Raw genomic sequence first — 16,412 nt, forward strand, 5'->3', positions numbered from 1 at the left:
GTTGTTGTGGACATAAAGTGGACCAATACCTATAAAACACTTAGTGTCTGGCAAATAGTGGGTGTTATATAAGCATTAGCCATTAATATTATTTCACAAAATAGAGGGAAATGGTCTAACCTTAATCAGAAATAAAACCACCAATACTTTATTATAAATTAGTACTTTATTACAGATGTGATTTTCTTGCTTGCTCAGTCGTTCAGTTGTGTCCAAATCTTTGTGACCTCGTGGACTGTAGCACACCATGCTCCTCTGTCCACGGAATTTTCTGGGCAAGAATGCTGGAGTGGGTTGCCATTTCCTTTTCTAGGGGATCTTCCTGACCCCAGGGATCAAGCCCGTGTCTCATGTCTCCCGCATGGTCAGGAGAATTCTTTACCACTGAGCCACCTAAAAAGCCCTTATGATAGATCAGCGTTATTTAAAAAAAAATTATACATGACAAGACAGAAATATTTACCTTCACTAAACACTACCCAAACATACATGTTTATAGTATAAGATTTTGATAGATCAGTAGGAATCCATCAAAATTACCCCCCAAATTAGCATTTTCCAGTCATCTTAAGCTCATGAATAACATGTCCAGACACTGCTTCAGGTAGTCAGCCCATGATAGCCAAATTGCATTATTGGTATATTGTGTTTGAGCTACAATTACTGGGAATAAGAATGCTATAAAATTGTATTTCCTAAATGATATGTTTATTTGATAATTCACAAACCACATAGAAAAAAATCACTCAGGACAAAGCTAGCTGAAACTAATTTGCCTTAATGTATTCTAGAAACTCACCAGTGTTTGAATGTTCCAGGCACACAGAGCATACATTATATTGGTATAACACAACTTGGAAGGTTCAATACTACAGAGAATAGAGTCTGAACTTAGATAGAACTGGAAAGTAATGTCTATAATTATCAAGGCCTAAATTCTCATTTCTCTAAACAGCTATGAAACTCTTTCATGTTCCAAATCCCTTTGGAAGCACATGAATGTAAGAAAGAAATAAGTACCCAACCTCAGTAATTAAAAATACCACGACAACCTTTATCTTTAAAGAAAGCTTTGCATGCTGGAAAGAAAAAGATTTCAACCTGCTTCTAAGTATAATAATCTTTAATTGAACAAAGTGCTCACAAAATTATTTTATTAGAAAAACAAAGCATACATTTCCCCTTTTTGGTTAAATCCATTCTCCTGCAGAATGTCCTGGGGTTTTTGATTCTTTCACTCCTGTTCATATGTGTGTTTCTTAATGGTTTTTCTCTTCTCCTAGCACCTAAAGGCAAGTGCTTTGTCAAAGGTGTTTTTATCCTTCCAGAGTGACTAACATAGCATTGTATATACAGTAAAAATCTTGTGTCACTGATTGTCACTGGATTAGGGAAACTTGGTAGGATTTTACTAAAGATAATAAGGATGATTTTTAAATGAAAGAATTTAAAAGGAGTAAATGTAAAAATCATATATTTTACATTGTTGTTCTGTAATGATGGCTAAAAAGAACACCTCAAAATTATTAAATTTAAGTTGACTACAGCAAGAGCAAGCCTTACATTCACTCTGGGCTACTTTTCTCTTCAGCAGTTCTTGGAATCAAAGTAGATAAACCTAAGCTTCTGCATTTCTGGATAATGTCCAAGCCCAGCTAAGTAGCACTAACCTTTGACATTTATTTGCCTTGGTGTTTGGGTCTAATCCAAAATATCTACAGGCATGTGGCAATTTACTCTGAGAACGGTAGAAATTTAGAACTAAAATAGTCCTCAAAAGTTATCTTACCCATACTCTTCAACATCACTGAGACCATCAAGAATACTGCCATTTGCCCAAGAGCACTCAGCTCAATATACAAGGTGGACACAAGCAATCTTGTCTCCTTAACACTAAATTCAGTTCTTGTAACTCTACAGCTCACCTTTACCCAACTTATAGGGGATTCCTATGACCCAGAGACAATCAGGAGAAATGTTGTTATTAGAGCCTTCAAAAATGAGTCACAGAAAGAACAATGCCCTAATCCAGAAATTCAAGAAAAATTGGGACTTTCGGATACTTTCCAGACTTCTTAGAAACCATGTGAAATTTCAACTCGCCTATAAAAACCTTTACTCCCTACATTTTTGAGGGAGACAAGAATATTGCCTGCAGGTCAGTCCAAACTTCTCATGTAATGAGTACGTAGCTCTTGTTCAGAGCAGCTTATCATGGTTTCAGAGACTTTTTTGGAAGAAATTCCCTGCCTCTCAGACTCACTGCAATCCTCTTGGGTTGGAAGCTGGAGGGCTGGATGGATGCTGAGTTTGCTAAGGTGAATGGTGTCAGGGTAAATTATTGCCATATATTTTTTCCTCTTTTCCTCACTGACTTCCTCTGTTGTAACAGCAAGATTGTGCATGCTAAGTTGCTTCAGTCATGTCTGACTCTTTGTGACCCTATGGACCATAGCCCTCCAGGGTCCTCTGTCCATGGGATTCACCAGGCAAAAATATTGGAGTGGGTTGCCATTCCATTCTCCAGGGAATCTTCCCAACCCTGGGATCAAACCTTACATCTCTCTTAGGTCTCTGGCATTGGCAGGAGGGTTCTTTACCATTAGCACCACCTGTGAAGCCAAGATATACAATACAAATACGTAAATATATACAGAAAAGAGAGATATTTTACAAGGAAATGACTTCCAATTTATTTCTGTAGCACAGGTAGAGAATGTATCAGCCCTCAAGATGGAAGGAGTATCATCTCCTAAATTATGAGATCAAAAATAACCAGAAGAGGAGACAAATTTAGGACTTAGCCTCTCTTATGCATGTAATTATGTTACTGCAGGAAACTTGCAGACACAGAAAAGATGACTTCAAAAATATATGGAGACAGCATGGAAACCCAAGTGTTTAAATGTAGCATTGGGGTGAAACTGCAGTCATGCAAAATTGGCCTTTAGAATCTTAATCCATTAAAACCAAAAGGAATCTATGAGGATATGTCAAACAGATGAGAGAATAAGAAATCACTGCTCATGACAGTTAAGAGACCCTCCAAAGGTTATAAAGAGACCTTCCAAAGATTATACGATTGTCAGACAAACTAGAGTCAGACCTCTGTAGGTATATCATATTTGTAATCGCCTGCTTAATACTGTTGTGAAGCAGAAGTTCAACCCCTAAATTTGAGAATCAAAATAGACACTGCTTGAATCTATGGACTGGAGAGTTTTGAGAGAAGTCAAGGGCATGAGAGGCTACGGGAAAGGGGATTACATATTTTCCTTTTGTCATTATTCAATGAGCTCTCCATTCCTCCATGGCCATGGCTTTTGGCTAGGTATGAGCTGTGGAAACATTTTTCCTGGATTCATCTATTCCCTGGAAAGGAAACTCAATCTGGCTTAAGAGAAAAAGCTCCTCTCCAAGTAATGATAAATTGTCTAAATTGAAAGCTCACACCATAAACAAATTTGAACAGTACAGACATCTTACAAAATTAAATTTCCATCTAGCGCACTTGAATGATGTTTTGAGAAAAAGAGAGGATAATATTTTAAGCCCTGCTCATATGAATGCCTTACATAGTACTGTTTTCAAGGTCCACTCCCAGGTAACTAAAAACACAATCATAACTTTTTTTAAATTTCTCTAGGCTTTGTTTTTAGTGAAATACTTAATGTGCTTTGAATGTAACCACCAATAGTATTGTTTTTACAAGGAAATAAAAAGGTCTACAAATTTTGATATCCTTGCAGTTTTACTGAAACTAAACACGAACTGAACACATCTTTGAATGTGTTAAGAAATTTAACCACATGAAATGTTCTTTGTGTATTTCTATTTATTTTTGCACTTTATGGTAATTAAATTTCATATTTTCATACAACCCATACAATCAGATTCTCTATTTCAAATTCACCAGAATATCCTAACAGTTTTGCAGTATAGTTTAAACTAAGTTAGTTGATTGAAACTTCTATCAAAAAAAAACCTCAAGAGCTAGTTTTTCTTTATTAAAAATATTCAAAATCTTTCACATAACTATAACCAAGTTCCAAACTACATAAGTTTATCTCCCACTAGTTGAGCTCCAGACACACTATGAGGTGGTGTTTTCTTGTCTGTGTCTCATGCTTTTTCAACTTTTTGCTCAGCTGATAGACTCCTTCCTCTAAGAGCCACACACCTAAATTCCACCCAGCATTTGAGTGTCAGGTCAGATGCCTCCCTGGCACTCCAGCATTTCCTAGATCAGGATTAAGCTCATTTCCCTGTGAACTCTTGGAGTGCTGCCCTTTCTTCCTGCCACACCCATCACCTTTGCCTTAGAGCGTGGATCTTTAGGGAACAATTTATTACAGTGGTTCAGACGGAAAACTGTAGTCACACAGCCTGGGTTCAAATCTTGCCAATATGTTGTTACTCAACTGGGGATCTTGGGCATGTCCTTTATTTAACCTCTGTTAACTCTAATTCCACTACTTACAAAATGAAGATAATTATAATAATACCTATCTTATGGGGTTTCCCTGGTGACTCAGCAGTAAAGAATCCACCTACAGTGCAGGAGACAGAAGAGGAGCTGCGGGTGGATCAGGAAGATCCCCTGGGTAAGGAAATGGCAACTCACTCCAGTATTCATCCCTGGGAAATCCCATGAACAGAGGAACCTGGCAGGCTACAGTCCATGAGGTCGCAAGAGTCGGAGACAACTTAGCAATTAAACAACAACAAATAACAAACTTATAGAGTTGTTGCATAAAAAAAAACTCAGCAGTGGCCACAGGACTGGAAAAGGTCAGTTTTCATTCCAATCCCAAAGAAAGACAATGCCAAAGAATGCTCAAACTACTGCACAATTGTACTCATCTCACATGCTCAGAGAAGGCAATGGCACCCCACTCCAGTACTCTTGCCTGGAAAATCCCAAGGATGGAGGAGCCTGGTAGGCTACAGTCCATGGGGTCGCTGAGAGTCGGACATGACTGAGCGACTTCCCTTTCACTTTTCCCTTTCATGCACTGGAGAAGGAAATGGCAACCCACTCCAGTATTCTTGCCTGGAGAATCCTAGGGACGGCGGAGCCTGGTGGGCTGCCGTCTATGGGGTCGCACAGAGTCGGACATGACTGAAGCGACTTAGCAGCAGCAGCAGCAGCACACGCTAGTTAAGTAATGCTCAAAATTCTCCAAGCCAGACTTCAACAGTACATGAACCATGAACTTTCAGATGTTCAAGCTGGATTTAGAAAAGACAGAGGAACCAGAGATCAAATTGCCAACATCCGTTGGATCATCGAAAAAGCAAGAGAGTTCCAGAAAAACATCTACTTCTGTTTTATTGACTATGCCAAAGCCTTTGACTGTGTGGATCACAATAAACTATGGAAAATTCTGAAAGAGATGGGACTACCAGACCACCTTACCTGCCTCCTGAGAAATCTGTATGCAGGTCAGGAAGCAACAGCTAGAATGGGACATGGAACAACAGACTGGTTCCAAATAGGAAAAGGAGTACGTCAAGGCAGTATATTGTCACCCTGCTTATTTAACTTATATACAGAGTACATCATGAGAAACACTGGGCTGGATGAAGCACAAGCTGGAATCAAGATTGCTGGAAGAAATATCAATAACCTCAGATATGCAGATGACACCACCCTTATGACGGAAAGCAAAGAAGAACTAAAGAGCCTCTTGATGAAAGTGAAAGATGAGAGTGAAAAAGTTGGCTTAAAACTCAACATTCAGAAAATTAAGATCATGGCATCTGGTCCCATCACTTCATGGCAAATAGATGGGGAAACAGTGTTTCAGTGACAGACTTTATTTTTTTGGGCTCTAAAATCACTGCAGATGGTGATTGCAGCCATGAAATTAAAAGACACTTGCTCCTTGGAAGAAAGTTATGACCAACCTAAATAGCATATTAAAAAGCAGAGACATTACTTTAGCAACAAAGGTCCGTCTGGTCAAAGCCAGGGTTTTCCCAGTAGTCATGTATGAATGTGAGAGTTAGACTATAAAGAAAGCTGAGTGCCAAAGAATTGATGTTACTGCACTGTGGTGTTGGAGAAGACTCTTGAGACTCCCTTGGACTGCAAGGAGATCCAACCAGTCAATCCTAAAGGAAATTAGTCCTAAATATTCACTAGAAGGACTGATGCTGAAGCTGAAACTCCAATACTTTGGCCACCTGATGCAAAGAACTGACTCATTTGAAAAGACCATAATGCTGGGAAAGATTGAAGGCAGGAGGAGAAGGGGACAAAAGAGGATGGGATGGTTGGATGGCATCACTGACTCAATGGACATGAGTTTGAGTAAACTCTGGGAGTTGATGACGGACAGGGAGGCCTGGGGTGCTGCAGTCCATGGGGTCACAAAGAGTCCCACATGACTGAGCTACTGAACTGAACTGAACTGATATATATATAATTTGGAAAGGTGCCTTATATTCTAGTAGGCATTCAAAAAATGTAAATTACTACAAATATTCTAATTTTATTATCATCATCATTGTTTTTAGTAGAAAGAGCGTTGACTAATAACTGGAAAACCTACAAAGTTGCCTTTTCATTCCAAGTGTTTTTTGTTACACATCTGCACTGAAATAGCATTAATATATTAGTCCCTGGTAGCTCAGACGGTAAAGAATCTGCCCGCAATGCAGGAGACCCCAGTTTGATCCCTGGGTCAAGAAGATCCCCTGGAGAAGGGAATGGCAACCCACTCCAGTATTCTTGCCTAGAGAATCCCATGGACAGAGGAGCCTGGTAGGCTACAGTCTATGGGGTCACAAAGATTCAGACACGACTGAGTACGCACACAGACACATATTAGCTATCTACTGCTGTGTAACAAATTACCCCCAAATGAAATGGCTTTAAAAATTATTATCTCATAATTATATGGATCAGGAATCTGGGTGAGGTTTAGCAGTGTCCTTTGGCTCAGAATCTCTCACAAGGTTGCGATCAAGTTATTCACTGGGGCTGCAGGCATCTCAAAGCTCAACCAGAGAAAGGTCCACTTCTAAGTACATGATCTGGTCCTTGGTAGGACTCAGTTCCTAGCAAGCTACTGGACTCAGGACCTTGGTTCCTTTCTGGCTTTTGGCCAGGTGCTGCCCTCAGTTCCTTGGCCTCTTTACAGGGCAACATACAACATGCTTTACTTTACTCATCAAAATATATTTTATATATTTTTAAGATATCAAAAATCATTGAAAGTTTAAAAATCTCTAGTTAAATATCACAATTACAAAACACTGGGTTATTTTTTTTATCACTGTATTATAAGGACATTAGCTATTATCAGGGCTTCCCTTGTAGCTCAGTTGGTAAAGAATCTACCTGCAATGCAGGAGACTGAAGTTTGATTCCTGGGTTGGGAAGATTCCCTGGAGAAGGAAACGGCAACCCACTCAAGTATTCTAGCTTGGAGAATCCCATGGACAGAGGAGTCTGGTGGGCTGCTGCTGCTGCTGCTGTTGCTGCTGCTAAGTCACTTCAGTCGTGTCCAACTGTGCGACCCCACAGATGGCAGCCCACCAGGCTCCCCCGTCCCTGGGATTCTCCAGGCAAGAACACTGGAGTGGGTTGCCATTTCCTTCTCCAGCCTGGTGGGCTACAAGAGTAATAAGAACATAAACTATCATATTTTTACTTAACCAACACTTACAAAATATTTACTATGTGGTAGATGCTATTATAAACACTTCATAAACATGAACTCATTTGGCTCTATTAACCCAAAGATATAGTTATACTATTATCATTCCTGTTTTACAAAGAATAGATTCAAGGTTCATAGTGCACAGGTAGTAAGTGGCAGAGTCAGAATTCAAAGCTAAATACTCTGACTCCAGAGTCCATGCTCTTAACCACCGGTTATGTGGCTTCAAAAATCAGGACCTTATATAGTTTCAGTAAACACATTTGGGAATTTAAGCAGCATTTTTTCAATTGTGTGTATGTGGGGTTATTTTTCTTTGTTCATTCATTCAACAATGACTAAGCACCTTCTACTTCTTGGGCACAGAGGTAAAGAGAAATAATACCACAAGCCTCCCCTTAAAGAGTTTACGGTTCAGAGACAACAGACAGACATGTACATAGGCAGTACTAAAATAATGTAATAAATTCATGCAAGCAAAAGCATCTCTTAATCCCTATCAATGTATTCATGATTTAGAAGGCAAGAAGAAAGTTCTTAAATAAGCATACCTTGAATGCAACGTGGAAGCACTTAATCGGTGTTAAGAGACATAAGGAAAGGAATAATATTTGAAGGAATAGGGTCTGGAAAAGACAATGAAGGGCTTGAAGGAGGACAGTAATGTGGAGTTTTGTATTTTAGAAAGACTGTTCTGGTGAACAGGGAGGAGAGTAAAAGTTTGAAGGGTGGTAAGACTGGAGGCCATGAATTTGTTGGGGGATGACTTAAAGTGCAAAGAGCATGATGGTTTGAATTGAAGCAATGGCAGCAAAGATTACTGGAAGAGGGGGTAGGTTTGGAGTGGTATATTAGCACTATGTCTCCTCTAGGAACAATAATTGCAAAAGAAATTCAAAGTTAGAAATGGGGGCTGTGTAAATACTGGGCAGCACAGGATACTTGGAGTTTGAGTCCTGGTGCCTTTCTAAGGAATTTGGATGTTAACCTGGGGCAACTAGAGTCTGGACAAAGTGTCTACAGTGTACAATAGCATAATACCTGATTGGAGAAAGTAACACTGCCAGGAAGATGGCAGCTGGGTTGAAGTGGAGAGTAATTAGAGACTGGGGAAGGAGAAAACATTGTGGTCTTTGAAAAGGAAGAAGATTAACTTTCAGTTCTTATTTCATAAAGTGCCTGAATTTTCATAAAGGAAATATTTCTTTTTACAATAAACTGCTGTTTTTAGAAGTTGAATTGTCATCAATAATAATAGCTAGCAATAGCTCATGCAGAGGCACTAAGTATGTACTTTATATATATAGTGTCTCATTTAATCCTCAAGTGTGACTATGAATTCAGTTTATTGTTAATTGAGACCCAGGGAGGTTAGGCAACTTGTCCACGTCATCAAGTAACTGGTAAAGATAGACTATAAATCCACACATTGTGATATCAGAGCCTGAATTCATAGTCATTATATCACTAAAGCATGTTTAGTAAATCCAAACGTTCAAAATTATTTCTTCTATGTTGTGAGTCAGAGCCTGCAGAGGCCCTGGAATCAGACCGACCATGTAGATTCAAATACTCATTCCACCATTTAACAGCTGTGAGAAGTAGGCAAGTCACTTTCCTACTCTATACCTGTTTGCTTATCTGGAAGTGGGGATAACAACAGCACTTGTCTCCTGGGGCATTTCTGAGGAATAAGAGTAAATGCAGAAAAAGGGTTTAGAATAGTACCTGGAATATATCATACATCCAATAAAGTTTGTTGTTGCTGTTTAGTCACTGTCATGTCCAACTCTTTGTGACCCCGTAAGTGCAGCATTCCAGGCTTCCCTGTCCTTCACTATCTCCTGAAGTTTGCTCAAACTCATGTCCACTGACTCGGTGATGCCATCCAACCATCTCATCCTTTATTATTGCCCCCTTCTCCTCCTGCCCTCAATCTTTCCCAGCATCAGGGTCTTTTCCAGTGAGTCAGCTGTTCACATCAGGTGGCCAAAGTATTAGAGCTTCAGCTTCAGCATCAGTCTACCCGTTATTATAAACATTGTTACTCTATCCTAAAGTACTGAGAGCACTGATAAGAAATTATGGCTATACTGCATGAACCCAATTAAGATCTGTGGTAGGCAGAATAATGACCCTTAAAAATGTCCATGCCTTAATCCCTGGAACCCATGAATATGTCACTTCACTACAGCAAACGGGACTTGAAGGATGTGGTTAAGGTTATGGACCTTGACATGGAGAGATTATCCTGGATTTTCTAGGTAGGCTCAACCTAACAGGAGGTTTAAAAGACTGAAATTAAAGAAAAGGTAAGAGAAATCAAGGTCCCCGTGTAGCTCAGTTGGTAAAGCATCTGCCCGCAATGCGGGAGACCTGGGTTCAATTCCTGGGTCAGGAAGGGCCGAGAGGAGCTACTCCACGTTCAGGGTCAGGAGGGGCAGCCGTGAGGAGATACCCCTCGTCCAAGGTAAAGAGCAGCGGTTGCGCTTTGCTGGAGCAGCCGTGAAGAGATACCCCACGTCCAAGGTAAGAGAAACCTAAGTAAGGCGGTGGGTGTTCCAAGAGGGCATCAGAGGGCAGACACACTGAAACCAAAATCACAGAAAACTAGCCAATCTGATCACATGGACTACAGCCTTGTCTAACTCAATGAAACTAAGCCATGCCGTGTGGGGCCACCCAAGACAGACGGGTCATGGTGGAGAGGACTGACAGAATGTGGTCAACTGGAGAAGGGAATGGCAAACCACTTCAGTATTCTTGCCTTGAGAACCCCATGAACAGTATGAAAAGGCAAAATGATAGGATACTGAAAGAGGAACTCCCCAGGTTGGTAGTTGACCAATATGCTACTGGAGACCAGTTGAGAAATAACTCCAGAAAGAATGAAGGGATGAAGCCAAAGCAAAAACAATACCCAGTTGTGGATGTGACTGGTTATAGAAGCAAGGTCCGATGCTGTAGAGAGCAATATTGCATAGGAACCTAGAATCTTAGGTCCACAAATCAAGGCAAATTGGAAGTGGTCAAACAGGAGATGGCAAGAGTGAACGTCAACATTCTAGGAATCAGCGAACTAAGATGAACTGGAATGGGTGAATTTAACTTGGATGACCATTATATCTACTACTGTGGGCAGGAATCCCTTAGAAGAAATGGAGTAGCCATCATGGCCAACAAGAGTCCGAAATGCAGTACTTGGATGAAATCTCAAAAACAACAGAATGATCTCTGTTCATTTCCAAGGCAAACCATTCAATATCATGGTAACCCAAGCCTATGCCCCAACCAGTAACGCTGAAGAAGCTGAAGTTGAACAGTTCTATGAAGACCTACAAGACCTTTTAGAATTAACACCCAAAAAAGATGTCCTTTTTCTTATAGGGGACTGGAATGCAAAAGTAGGAAGTCAGGAAACACCTGGAGTAACAGGCAAATTTGGCCTTGGAGTACAGAATGAAGCAAGGCAAAGGCTAATAGAGTTTTGCCAAGAGAATGCACTGGTCACAGCAAACACCCTCTTCCAACAACACAAGAGAAGACTCTCCACATGGACATCACCAGATGGTCAACACTGAAATCAGACTGATTATATTCTTCGCAGCCAAAGATGGAGAAGCTCTATAAAGTCAGCAAAAACAAGACTGGGAACAGACTGTGGCTCAGATCATGAACTCCTTATTGCCAAATTCAGACTGAAATTGAAGAAAGTAGGGAAAACCACTAGACCATTCAGGCATGACCTAAATCAAATCCCTTATGATACAGTGTAAGTGACAAACAGATTTAAGGGACTAGATCTGATAGACAGAGTGCCTGATGAACTATGGATGGAGGTTCATGACATTGTACAGGAGACAGGGATTAAGACAATCCCCATGGAAAAGAAATGCAAAAAAGCAAAATGGCTGTCTGAGGAGGCCTTACAAATAGCTGGGAAAAGAAGAGAAGCAAAAAGCAAAGGAGAAAAGGAAAGATATTCCCATTTGAAGGCAGAGTTCCAAAGAATAGCAAGGAGAGATAAGAAAGCCTTCCTCACCAATCATGCAAAGAAATAGAGGAAAACAACAGAATGGGAAAGACTAGAGATCTCTTCAAGAAAAATAGAGATACCAAGGGAACATTTCATGCAAAGATGGGCTCGATAAAGGACAGAAATGGTATGGACCTAACAGAAGCAGAAGATATTAAGAAGAGGTGGCAAGAATACACAGAAGAACTGTACAAAAAAGATCTTCACGACCCAGATAATCATGATGGTGTGATCACTCACCTAGAGCCAGACATCCTGGAATGTGAAGTCAAGTGGGCCTTAGCATCACTACAAACAAAGCTAGTGGAGGTGATGGAATTCCAGTTGAGCTATTTCAAATCCTCAAAGATGCTGCTGTGAAAGTGCCACACTCAATATGCTAGCAAATTTGGAAAATTCAGCAGTGGCCACAGGAATGGAAAGGGTCAGTTTTCATTCAAATCTCAAAGAAAGGCAATGCAAAAGAATGCTCAAACTACCGCACAATTGCACTCATCTCACACGCTAGTAAAGTAATGCTCAAAATTCTCCAAGCCAGGCTTCAGCAATAAGTGAACCATGAACTTCCAGATGTTCAAGCTGGTTTTAGAAAAGGCAGAGGAACCAGAAAGCAAATTGCCAACATCTGCTGGATCATCGAAAAAGCAAGAGATTTCCAGAAAAACATCTACTTCTGCTTTATTGACTATGCCAAAGTCTTTGACTGTGTGGATCACAATAAACTGTGGAAAACTCTGAAAGAGATGGGAATACCAGACCACCTGACCTGCCTCTTGAGAAATCTGTATGCAGGTCAGGAAGCAACAGTTAGAACTGGACATGGAACAACAGACTGTTTCCAAATAGGAAAAGGAGTACGTCAAGGCTGTATATTGTCACCCTGCTTATTTAACTTATATGCAGAATACATCATGAGAAACGCTGGGCTGGAAGAAGCGCAAGCTGGAATTAAGATCGCCGGGAGAAATATCATTAACCTCAGATATGCATACAACACCACCCTTATGGCAGAAAGTGAAGAGGAACTAAAAAGCCTCTTGATGAAAGTGAGAGAGGAGAGTGAAAAAGTTGGCTTAAAGCTCAACATTCAGAAAACTAAAATCATGGCATCTGGTCCCATCACTTCATGACAAATAGAAGGGGAAACAGTGGAAACTGTGTCAGATTTTATTTTTGGGGGCTCCAAAATCACTGTAGATGGTGATTGCAGCCATGAAATTAAAAGACACTTGCTCCTTGGAAGGAAAGTTATGACCAACCTAGATAGCATATTAAAAAGCAGAGACATTACTTTGCCAACAAAGGTCCGTCTAGTAAAGGCTATGGTTTTCCCAGTAGTCCTTTATAGATCTGAGAGTTGGACTGTGAAGAAAACTGAGTGCCAAAGAACTGATGCTTTTGAACTGTGGTGTTGGAGAAGACTCTTGAGAGTCCCTTGGACTGCAAGGAGATCCAACCAGTCCATCATAAAGGAGAGCAATCCTGGGTGTTCATTGGAAGGACTGATGTTGAAGCTGAAACTCCAATACTTTGGCCGCCTCATGCGAAGAGTTAACTCATTGGAAAAGACCCTGATGCTGGGAGGGATTGGGGGTGGGAGGAGAAGGGGACAACAGAGGATAAGATGGCTGGATAGCATCGCCGACTCGATGGACATGAGTTTGGGTAGACTCCGGGAGTTGGTGATGGACAGGGAGACCTGGCATGCTGCGATTCATGGGGTTGCAAAGAGTTGGACACGACTAAGTGACTCAACTGAACTGAAAAGAAATCAGAAGGATGAGAGGATCTCAACCTACCATGGGTGGCTCTGAAGACAGAGCAGGAGGGCCACAACCCAAGGAACGTGAATGGCTTCTAGAAGCTGGAAACATCTCTCAGCTAATAGCTGGCAAGGAACCAGGGACCTCAATACTACCGTAGCAAGCAACTGAATCTGGTCAACAATCTGAATAAACAAAAAACCTCGATTCTTCCTCAGATGCTCTAGTAAGGAACAGACACATGGACACTTTGATTTTAGCCCAAGGAGACCCCAGCTGGACTTGGGACCACAGAACTGTAAGATAATACACTGGTGTTGTTTTCAGCCACCAACTTTGCAATAATTTGTTACAGCAGCAGTAGTAAACTAACATAAGATTTATGTTTACCTTTTTCCTAAAAGACTCAAATATATTGATTTAAGAACTTTGTAATATGCTAAAATAAATTTAGCTTTTTTAAGTCAGCAATTTTAAACTATGTTAGAGGCATAAATCAAAGTCTCTTTTACATTTCTATTATTAAATTTCTTAGAACCTAAAAGTTGCTGAAAGGCTAAAAGAAGGTATCATAAATAAGATGCTATTGTAATTTTTTCATCTTTTCTTTCTATTTAAAGGTGAATACTCAAATTTAATTTTTTTTCAAGTTCTGACAATTAACAGATGAATTAAGTATACTTTGATTTTTTACCAACATATTTTAAGCCCATATCTAGTTCTTGTAAGACTCTTCATTAATACGTGAGCAGTAATATATAAATTCTGGGTTGAAGACAATTAACATGTTGAATTTACCGAGGTAAAGCACTTACTCAAAGACAAAAAACACTATGCCTTGGTTATTACATACTTTTTCAGTTTCTGAATTGATATTGGTTAGTTATGAGAGAGTAAGGGTCATGGTCTGAGTGTTCACCTTTATAACACTGCCTTGCAATACCCAGAGCCCTCAGCAGGCTTTTGTTAAATAAATGAATGAAAAATAAGTGTATTGGAAAAGCTTACCTGAAACCTCACTGGAAAACTGAAAAAAGCTCACCATATCTAGAGGTTAAATGATAAAACCCAGAAGCTACTTGAAACATTTTCAATAGAAATCTTAAATGTTCTATACATTTTGCCCTCATAATCAGACTCCTTAAAACATAATTCAAATTTCTTGATAGCTTGGTATCTTTTTATTATCAACTGATATCACGATATTTTCATGTGACATGCATAAGGCTCCATGAATTAGAACTTGCGTTCTGAAAATTTCCCCTATGTTAGTCTTTTTTTTTGGGGGGGGGGTCCTATTTTCTCCTTTTCATAAAAATTAACTGAAGCACAGATGTAGGCTCAACATGGTTGCCTTCCTTTACAATTGCTATATGAAAGACTTGATCTTCTTCAAAGAGATTTTCTTACCCTCTAGAACAGCCCTACCCAACATAAATGTTAACAGGAGCCATATATGTAATTTTACATTTTCTGAAATATCCTCATGTTGACATGTAGCCAATGTAACAAATGAGGTAGTTTTCATTCTTTTCTTTTCATATCTTCTATCTTAGAAATACAGTGTGCATTTTACACTTAGAGCAGACATCAATCCAGCCTACCAATGCTTCAGTTGGCTAGTGGCTACTAGTTGGCCAACTGGAGCTCTGGAGACACCTTCCGTCCTATACCTAAGTGAACTACATATCCTTTCAACTTGGAGCTCCTTTGCTGTTTAGTCGCTACCAGGTGTCAGACTTTTTTGCGACCTCATGGACTGTCCATCAGGCTCCTCTGTCCATGGGATTTCTCAGGCAAGAATACTGGAGTGGGTTGACATGCCCTCCTCCAGAGGATCTTTCCCACCTAGGAATGGAAATTGCATCTCCTGCACTGGCAGGCACATTCTGAGCCATCAGGGAAGCCAATCTCACTTACACTTTTGGTTCCTGTAGTGGGAATTTTATTAATTCGCGAAACCATCACCATCTTCTTTTAGGCCTGATCTTTCTGAGATCTCCTTAATATATGGAAGACGACATAATTCCAGGTATAAGTAATGCTAATTGTGTACCTTCAAAGTAAAAACAAATTTGAACAATGTAAGACTTCATTGATAAATGTTCTTTTATCTTGTCCATGTTTCAAATTCTTAGTAACAACTGTTCCATGGGATAATCAACCAAATACTGCTTCTACAGCATGAGCTCTCCAATGTCTGTCAACATATTTACCGCAGGTCTGCATGCTCCTGGGTTCTGAGAAGGCGCAGCGGGGGAGACATGCGCTCAAACGTTTTTAAGACCTACTGAGTGCAGAGAGCTTGTACCCACACGACTTCATTCAAACCTTTGAGCAAACAAGCCAGACTGATAACGTCATCCCATTATTATAGGCAGAGGCGATTTTCAACGCCGGCTACACATATTTGCCTGATCAATGCTCAAAAAACACCTTCCCTCGGGCCCTCAGTACTAGAAATCCTGCCTCAGCTCCCCAGGGCTGGGCGACACTACGGTCCGCGTTTCTAAGGGTCTGGGATGATTCACACCGACTTCGCGGCAAGGAGCTCACGGCCCTGATTTGTGCGAGCGAGAGAGGGTCCAGTTCGTATGGCAAGGCCTCCCCGGCCGCGGCTTTGAAGGCCACCTGCCTCCCTGAGCCCGCAGAGGCCAATCAGCCATCCGCCCGCTCCCGCCACGGCAGCCACCCGCCGCAAAAACTGCCCCAGCGCAGATGCTGCGGCCCCAGCCGGAGGCTCCCATCCCCACCCGGCCATCTCGCAGTGGGCCCTCCAACCTGGCGAGCGAAGAGCCCCCAAGACGCGGAGGCGCCCCGCCGCCACTCGGCGGCACTCGTTCAGAGGCCGGCTGCAGTTGTCCGAAGGCAGGGAAAGCCCGGCCCTCCAGAGCCCTGGCTTCCCCGTGGCCCCTTGACCCGATAGCCTCTCCACGCGCGGCC

General features: G+C 41.0%; 1 long non-coding RNA gene across 1 annotated transcript in view; it reads right to left on the minus strand.

Annotated features, from left to right (window-relative positions):
• The window catches only part of LOC145511338 (uncharacterized), a 114,774-nt gene extending 98,368 nt beyond the window's left edge, over positions 1-16,406 (minus strand). Inside the window, exon 1 of the long non-coding RNA XR_014057811.1 lies at positions 16,251-16,406. This is a non-coding gene — a long non-coding RNA (uncharacterized LOC145511338). The remainder of the gene's footprint in view (positions 1-16,250) is intronic.
• Positions 16,407-16,412: the final 6 nt, after the last annotated feature.

The sequence above is a fragment of the Giraffa tippelskirchi genome, chromosome 6 (assembly GCF_054371585.1).
Source record: "Giraffa tippelskirchi isolate mGirTip1 chromosome 6, T2T-mGirTip1v1.2.pri, whole genome shotgun sequence".
In the NCBI taxonomy this organism is placed as follows: domain Eukaryota; kingdom Metazoa; phylum Chordata; class Mammalia; order Artiodactyla; family Giraffidae; genus Giraffa; species Giraffa tippelskirchi.